Below are 9,265 nucleotides of genomic sequence, written 5' to 3'. Positions count from 1 at the left end.
CCCATATTGCCCTACATAGGGATGCTCTCTTTTTACAACAGCAACCTGCTTGGAGCCGATCCCGAGGTGTCCGTGCACCTGAGTCTTGGCCAGTGGTTCTCAGCCTCACAGGACGTGGCCAAGTCATGGCTGACCCCCATGTTATTGCTGCTGCTTTCATTTGTCTCTGTCTGCCTCTCTTAATTACTTAGGTCACTTCAGACTTTAATTCTGTCTCCTAAAGTGTAACACTGCCATAATTAGGCCGTATGTTAATTAGCAAGATGACGTCTTGTCACTCATGAGCAATTTGGATCATCCCAGAAAGTACCATAGAAAGGGCAGCTCGGCAGGAAGAGGAAGTCTAAGGAGGCTGGAAGTGACTCTTTGCTCAGCCCAAAGTACCTGGAGAGCAGGAGAAAATGGCAGGATGCAAGAGGGGGAAAGGATGGGGTCACACAAAGAAAAAGAGCTAGACTTGACCTCTTTTCCACTCCAGGAATGAGATGTAAGCCAGGAGGCAAGCCTGAGGCCGAGAAGCCCCCAGGGACGACAGAATCTCCTGCAGGACTGGAGGTGGCCGGGGCTGAGGTTGTGGTCCTGATGGCGGCCGCAGGCAAGGTGAGTGTCAGGCATGCTCCTGTCTCTTGTCTCTGAAAGCCTGTGGGGATGCCAGTCAAAAACCACAGCCCATCTCTGCCTCTGTGGCCATACTCCGTGCCCTCCAGGAAATCTGAAAGAGTGGGGTCCTGGGAGTTTGGGGACTGTTTCTACATGTTCTTCACTAACTTAATGCTGGTTTCCCCATTTTCTGTTAACTAAACTTATTTTCTGACAGTCTTGGAATAAGAAAATTGGAAAGAGGATTGGGCAGGTCACGATGATTTCCTATTTCAGATAGTGTCACCTTTATCACTCAGGAGACAATTTTTCCAGGAAACTAACTACTCAGGGAATTCATGATTGGGAGCAATGACATATGAATTATAAAGATATTAACCTCCCTCCAGTTTGCTGTCAAAAAACATAATGTGATGGGAATGTGTATTTGCCTGGATTTCAGAGAAAGGCATTTGACACAAAATCTCTCAAAGCATACCAAAGGGGACAATTTGAAGGGTAAAGTTTGTGATAATAATAATATGAATAAGTATTATTATTTTTGCTAATATTTGTTGAGTTCCTCCTACTATACTCCAGACTATTACAGGCATATTACTTCTAATACTCCTAAACAGTCCTTCAAGGAAAGTATTACTATCCCTGTTCAGTATGAGGCTCACGGACATTGGATCACACTCAAAGATCACACTGCCAGCTGAGACCAAACTGAAATCCATGTTTGTTTGTTTGGTTTTTAAGTCTCAAATGTGGGCTCTTGTCAATGTACCGGGGTCACTAAACTTGTTCTGTAACGGGCGGGGCATTTTCAGCTTTGCTCATCATACAGTGAGTGTTGCAACTTCTCGATTCAGCTCTCATAGCACTAAGGCAGCCATAGATAATACATTAATGAATGGGCGTGTCTGTGTCTCAATCACACTTGATTCACAGACACTAAAATTTGTTTTTAATATCATTTTCATATGTCATACATTATTATTATTTGGATTTCTTCCCCCAAGTATTTAAAAATGGTAAAATCATTCTGTTCATGGGCCATACGAAAACAGGTGGCAGCCCACGTTCGGCCCATGGGCTGTGGTTTGCTGAACCCTGCACTAAATAAAGCTTACTAACGTTGACTTATGAGACTATTGAAGAGAACGTAACCAAGCTATGTATTTCACCCGAGGGAGCCAAGTCAGCTCCGGGGAAGTCAGTTGGACCCAAAGCTGTAGGAAACGGTCGTTCTCATTGTGGCTCTACCATCAAGTTAAATGTGTAGGTTTAGAGACATCTCAAAAATTCTGGGTCTTGCGCTCCTCATCTCCCGAATGCGATCCCTCAGAGCTCCACTGTTCTTTGATTCTAATCAGAGTGTGCCTGCAGAGTCAGAATTTGGATCTAAGATGACTACTTGCATGGTCCCTTCATCAGTACGGGGTGGACTAGGGGAGAAGTAGGTTTGTGGACGCCAGCAAGTTCGGTTGTGAACAAGTTAAGTTTGAGGCATCTAATAGACATAAGTGGAGGCAGTTGCATAGAAGAACCTGGAGGTGGGGGAGAAGGCAGGACTGGAGATTGAAATTTGGGAGTTATCGGCACATAGGCTGAATCTGGGTATAGCGTGGCATTGAGTAAGATCTTTAGGGCAAGACTTTATAACCTGGGCACTATTGACACTTGGGGTGGGATAATTCTTTGTTGCAGAGGCTGTCCTGTCCTATAATATACACTGTAGGATGTTTAGCAGCATCCCTGGCCTCTACCCACTAGATACCATTAGCACACCTCCCACCCCACCCCCAGGTGTGGCAACCAAAATTGTCTGCACACAATGCCAAATGGCCCCTGGGCTGAAAATCACCCTTGGTAGAGAATCAGTGTTTTAGGGAAAAGGCTGAGGATGGTCCCTAAGGACTCTGGCTTTGGAGGTCAGAAAGTGGAGAAGGAAATGGGAAAAGAGACCGAGAAGGAGTGGCCAGGGAAGTAGGAGAAAAACTCCTATGTGAGGTCCCAACTGTTTAGGCTGGACTTGGCCTAATGGTTGCAGAAAGGCAGAGGTGGAAATCAGACAAGAAGTAATGGCCCATAGCTCAGCGCGGAGGCCCAGCAAGCTCCACCATATTTCCTTTATGCCCGCCGCCCCCCCCCCCCAGTGGTGGTAGAAGGACCAGGGGCACAGGAAGCATTAAGGCCATGCATTTTCTAACTGCGTGGAGCCTGAAGACAGTGCAGCGGGCAGAGCGTTTTCTGGTAGGGAATGGTGGTTAAAATAAATAAGAGGTTAAAAGTAACATTTAGAAACCAAAGATAGAGACCTTTACGTGTTTCTTTTTCTTTCTCATTTTATTTTTAGAATAATCCTCAGAGGATAAAAACAGTATTGTCTGGGTGCAGGAGAAAAATAAGAACAGAAATAGAGTTGCTATGGTTTTGAGGAAAAGCAAAAGTGACTTAAGACCTCGGACTTTTGCCATCCTGAGCTGTAGGATGGACCCTCTTTGCTTTGTGATCTCTTCACTCACTTCATGCCTAACGGTAATATAAAAAAAAAAAAAGTGAATAGATCGTGTGAACTTTTTTTTGAAATTGGGATAGAGTTGTTTTACAATGTTGTGTTAGTTTCTACTGTACAGCAAAGGGAAGTAGAGTTCCCTGTGCTGTACAGCAGGTTCTCATTAGTTATCTAGATCGTGTGAACTTTATACATTTGAGAATCGAAGAGCTCTGACTTAATAAAGACCCAATATAAAGGTTAAAAAAATAAATCCCTCATATTGAAATGAATGTCATTAGACAGGAGTGCCTCAGCCACATGCCTGATACTAAAGACCAAAAGAAGGGGAAATGTCTGCTTTTCCCTTTTTATTTAAGTCTTCCTTCTCCAAAATGGAGATAATAAATTTACCTCATGAAGTTATTATATAAAAGTGCCTAACAGTGCCTTGTGCATAGTGAAATCCAAATAAGATTATTAGCTGAGTTAATGTCAATGTATTGTATCTGTCAATCACCTGGTCTTGGCTGTGGATGTAAGGTATGTATGTAAGGTATGTAAGATGTTCTCACTCGGAGAAGCTGGGTGCAGGGTACACAGACCTCTATATTATTTTTGTAGCTTCTTATGAGTCTTAAGCTATTTCAAATAAAAAGTATTAAAAATAAATAATTAGATGTTGAAATAGATTGAAAACATGCCCTGTTTACGACTGTTGCGTTGCTCAGAATCATTGGGGTTTTTGGTCACTTTTACCTTGTAGATTTATTTTTATTTTAACGGAGACTTGTCTCGTGAGTAAGCCCAATTATCGGGTCTTACTTATAAATGACAAAACAGAATCTAATCAATATATGTTGAGGCTAATGCAATAGGTTATAATCCAGGCCATGAACATAAATGGATCTTAACTATGCAGTCACAACGCCCAATGATAGGGAGAAGTCTGAAATGAAACAGGGTTACTATTTATCTTTAGTTTTGGCATATTTTATCTGTGGATAGTCCAGAATTCATCTAAATTTGCCAAAGATTGAAGTCTTCACACAACACACCCTTAAATTCCCTGAGAAGTATAAAGTAGAGACGGCTTGCCTACTTTTCTGGTGAGAATTTCTATTTCAGCAGACTTTGCGGAGGGCAAGCCTCCTCTGTCTTGCTGATATGCATAAGATGTGATCTATTTATATTACAAACCATATGCGGAGCCTGGCAAACCTCTCTGTCAATGAGCTCATCGACTCTGCCCTAAAATAGGAGGCAGGGAGGGGGGCGCCAAAGACATTAGGGACCTTTCACAATCATTATACCTCTTGTTGCTGATTGAACAGGAAGGATGAACAAAATCTATGAGTCCTGATAGGAAGGATAAATAACAAATACCTGTCAAGGAGAAAAAGATGCTGTATTTGGTCTTCTCTGCAGGTCATCAAAGTCAAGTTCTTAAGATCTGAGTACTTTTTAATGGGTTTTCCTTTTTTGTGTATTGTACAAATTGCAAGTACAGATAATTTCAGATTTGTCTTACTGATGGGCCTCCTTCAAAGTCTGATGAGTTTATCTAGAGCTTCATTCAAAGCAACTAGTATTTTTAGAAGATTTATCCAGTGTCAAGTAATTAGATTTATCTGTAAGGAAATAGAGAAGAGCAGTTGCTGACCTCGAAAGGCTCCCAGACAAGTAGGAAAAGATGAGAAAACAAAGAAGTATATTACAAAATGACAAGCACAGCGAGAGAGGCACATACAAGTTTCATAGAAAGATATAAGGGAGAGGTCATTAACTATTCAGGACAGTGTGGCTTAAACTGGACCTGGAAAAAGATGTGTTCTTGGGGTGTGTTGAATTTACTACAAGAATTTAAAACTTTGTGTCTTCATTTAGATGGAAATTATATGTTGATATATACACATGTACATATTTTTCCAGTTATCTGGATGAATCTAACGTAAAAACTTTTTTTTATTATAGTAAGAACATTTAACATGAGATCTACCTTCTTAACAAGTTTTTAAGTGCACGATACAGTATTGTTAACTCTGGGCCAGTGTTGTACAGCAGAGCTCTAGAACTTATTCGTCTTGAGTATTTGAAACTTTATATCCGTTGAGTAGCGTCTCCTTGTTTCCCCCTCCTGGCAGCCCCTGGCAATCACCATTCTCCTCTCTGCTTCTATGAGTTTGACTACTCTCAGTTCTTCATGTAAGTGGAATCATATAATATTTGTCCTTTTGTGACTGGCTTATTTCCCTTAGCATAATGTCCTCCACGTTCATTCTTGTGGTCCCATGTTACAGGATTTCCTTATTTTTATATGGCTAATACTCCACTGTATATGTATGCCGCATTTTCTTTATCCATTGTCTATGGACATTTAGGTTGTTTCCACATGTTAGTTATTGTGAATTGGTTGAGTCTGTATCTTACTGAATACTCATGGCCACATGGTTTTAGTGCATTTGCATCTATGTACTGTTGCAATGAATGTTTTGCTTTAGTTTGGAAATAGATGAGAAAATTGAGTCATTCCAGAGCACAGAGTAGTTGGGAACGTGGAATTCAAAGAACCTGGACTAGAGCATTAGTGGTATACTCTGAGTTCCAATGGATGTTTTGCATAGATGCCATCTTTGTCCTAACTAGCAAAACTTCCCTAATAGGAAGTGTAGTAGTACATATTCAGTGAAAAATTTGTGTGCTCGTAATTTCAACCACAGCTGGATAAGATACCCATTTGGTGTCTGAATAATGCCCCAGTGCTTACCCTGCCTTTCAGTGAACACAAAAGCTGTGCCTGTGACAGACCCTTTCCCCCTTCTCCATATTCTTGTCATGAGCAAGGCAGCAGCAATTTAAATACTTTAATGAAAAGGCCAAACGAGCTATAGATGCACTGGCAGTGTATCAATCAGAAATTGCATTCAGCTGCTAGTAATAAAAACCCATAGAAGGATGGCTTAAATTATGGTTTTATTAAGTCTAGAGTAGGTAATGCAAGTCTATCGGGTGGTTATATGATTTAACCAGGGACCCATGCTCTTTTGACTTTGTGCTTTGTTATCCTGATCTTCCTGTTCTCAAAATGGCTGTCAGTGCTCCAGCCATCATAGTTTCACTTTGGGCATAAAGAAGGGAAACAGCAAAGAGAAATGAAGGCATATGCCAACTGTGTTAACCCCTTAAAATTGCCTTCCTGGAAGTTCCCCTCAGTAACTTTTACTTACATCTCACTGACCAGGACCTTTCTCAAATACTCCTAGTTGTAAAGGAGACAGAAAATTTCATTTTTAGCTTGTTACACTGTCCTTTCAAATAATCTCAAGGTTCATGTAACTCAGAAAAGATAAAATAGATATTTGGGAGACAGCTAGTAGCGTCTACAACATTGAGATCTTATTATCACTGAGCTCTGGATCCAACTTCAGCAACTACCCACTTCCAGTCATCTTGAAATATAAGAGAAAGAAACCCCTAATTGTTAAAGGTACTGTTATTTAGGTGTTTGTTATTTGCAGCTACACACATTCCTAACTGAAGCAAATATAAACACTGCTTCTTGATGTTTAACTTTTAGAATGGACTCATTGACCAGGAATCACAAATTCAAATATATTCAGAACTAGATAGGTGATGTGAGTGAGTGATAGCAGTTGGGGAGGGGGCATGGCAAACTGGAGAGTGAGTGCTCCATCTAAAGTGGGCCACTGCTACTATGGAGAACAGTATGGAGGTTCCTCAGAAAACTAACAGTAGAGCTACCATTTGATCCAGCAATCCCACTCCTGGGCATATATCCGGAGAAAACTATACTTCAAAAAGATACGTGCGCCCCTATGTTCATAGCAGCACTATTCACAATAGCCAAGACACGGAAACACCCTAAATGTCCATTGACAGATGAACAGATATAAGAAGATGGGGTACATATATACAATGGCATATTACTCAGCCATAAAAAGAAATGAAATTGAGTTATTTGTAGCGAGGTGGATGGACCTAGAGTCTGTCATACAGAGTGAAGTAAGTCAGAAAGAGAAAAACAAATACCGTATGCTAACACATATATATGGAATCTAAGGGGGAAAAAAAGGTCATGAAGAACCTAGGGGTAAGACGGGAATAAAGACACAGACCTGCTAGAGAATGGACTTGAGGATGTGGGGAAGGGTAAGCTGTGACAAAGCGAGAGAGTGGCATGGACATATATACACTACCAAACGTAAAATAGATAGCTAGTGGGAAGCAGCCACATAGCACAGGGAGATCAGCTCAGTGCTTTGTGACCACCTAGAGGGGTGGGATAGGGAGGGTGGGAGGGAGGGAGATGCAAGAGGGAAGAGATATGGGAACATATGTATATGTATAACTGACTCACTTTGTTATAAAGCAGAAACTAACACACCATTGTAAAGCAATTATACTCCAATAACGATGTTTTTTAAAAAAAAAAAAGAAGATGTGGTGTATATATACAAGGGAATACTACTCAGCCATTAAAAGAAAAAATAACGCCAGTTGTAGCAACATGAATGCAACTAGAGATTATCATACTAAGTTAGGGAAGTCAGAAAGAGAAAGACAAATACCATATCACTTGTATGTGGAATCTAAAATATGGCACAAATGAACCTATCTACAAAATAGAAACAGACTCACAGACATAGAGATCACACTTGAGGTTGCCACAGGGGAGGGGAGGAGGGAGAGGGATGGACTGGGAATTGGGGGTTGGTAGATGCAAACTATTACATTTAGAATGGATAAACAATAAGGTCCTACTGTGTAGCACAGGGAACTATATCCAATCTCTTGGGATAAACCATAATGGAAAAGAATATGAAAAAAGGAATGTATATATGTATAAAACTGAGTCACTGCTGTACAGCAGAAATTAACACAACATTGTAAATCAAGTATACTTCAATGAAAAAAATAAAATAAAATAGTAAAGTGGGCCACTCCTACTGCTATTGAACTGAGAGGCCTGTTTTCATACAGGATTGCCAGCCCGCTGTTACTAGATTAAAAAAAAAATTTCAAGAGAATCAGAAAGCTAGATCTTTATGCATATCGTGGGGTCAGAAAAATTTTTTCATACCACAATATAGATAGGAAGCAAAGAATCTCATTTCTTAATTCAGTCTGTAATTACGACCTCTCCCAATCTCCCTTCTGGTGGTTAGAGGAAAAACACAAGAAAACACCACCAACATCTAAAAGTCAAACTTGTATAAGTGTTAGTTCACTCTGAAAATTTGGAAAATGTTGCTTTCTTCTTTTTTAAATCATTAAGGTATAATTCAAATACCATAATATTCACCCTTTGAAAGTTTACAATTCAGTAGTTTTTAGTATATTCACAAAGTTGTACAGCAATTGCCACTATCTAGCTCCAGAACAATTTGTCACCTGAAAAACAAAATTCATATCCATTAGGGGTCACTCCCCTCCCCCCAGCCTCTGGCAACCACTAATCTACTTTTGGTCCCTGTGGATTTACCTACTCCAGACATTTCATATAAATGGAATCATACAATATGTGGCTCTTTGTGACTGGCTTCTTTCACTTGGTATAATGTTTCTAGGGTTTATCCACGTGTTACATGTATTAATACTTCATCCCTTTTTATGTCTGCATAATATTCCATTGTATAGATAGACCACATTTTGTTTATCCACCAGTTGATGGACATTTGGGTTGTTTCCACTTTGGGGCTATTATGGATAATGCTGCTATGAACATCTGTGTACAAGTCTATATGTGAACATATGTTTTCACTTCTCTTAGGTACTTACCTAGGAGTAAAATTTGTGGGTTGTATGGGAACTTTGTCTTTAACTTTTGGAGCAACTGCCAAACTGTTCTCCAAAGTGGCTGCACCAATTTACATTCTCATCAGCAGTGTATGAGGGTTACAGTTTCTCCACCTTCTTGCCAACTCTTGTTATTGTCTGCCTTTTTGATTCTAGCCATCCTAGTGGGTGTGAAGTGGTATCTTATGGTGGTTTTGATTTTTATTTCCTTAATGACTAATAGCGTTGAACTTCTTTTTGTGTGCTTATTGGCCATTTGTATATCTACTTTGGAGAAATGTCTATTTAAATCCTTTACCTATTTAAAAAATTGGATTATCTGTCTTTTTATTATTGAGTTGTATGCTTTTTATACAGTTTGAAATATAT

The 9,265-nt window shown here is 40.0% G+C and overlaps 1 protein-coding gene across 4 annotated transcripts in view; it reads left to right on the top strand.

The window, feature by feature from the left end:
* Window positions 1–333: 333 nt before the first annotated feature.
* The window catches only part of FRMPD4 (FERM and PDZ domain containing 4), a 797,331-nt gene continuing 788,399 nt past the window's right edge, over window positions 334–9,265 (top strand). For all 4 annotated transcript variants that reach the window (XM_060292295.1, XM_060292298.1, XM_060292294.1 and 1 more), the window contains exon 1: window positions 334–600. The gene's annotated coding sequence lies outside the window, so the exon portion shown is untranslated. The remainder of the gene's footprint in view (window positions 601–9,265) is intronic.

This window comes from Globicephala melas, chromosome X (genome assembly GCF_963455315.2).
Source record: "Globicephala melas chromosome X, mGloMel1.2, whole genome shotgun sequence".
In the NCBI taxonomy this organism is placed as follows: Eukaryota; Metazoa; Chordata; class Mammalia; order Artiodactyla; family Delphinidae; genus Globicephala; species Globicephala melas.
The sequence above is the reverse complement of the archived record's forward strand: the minus strand, read 5'-3'. Positions and strand labels throughout refer to the sequence as shown.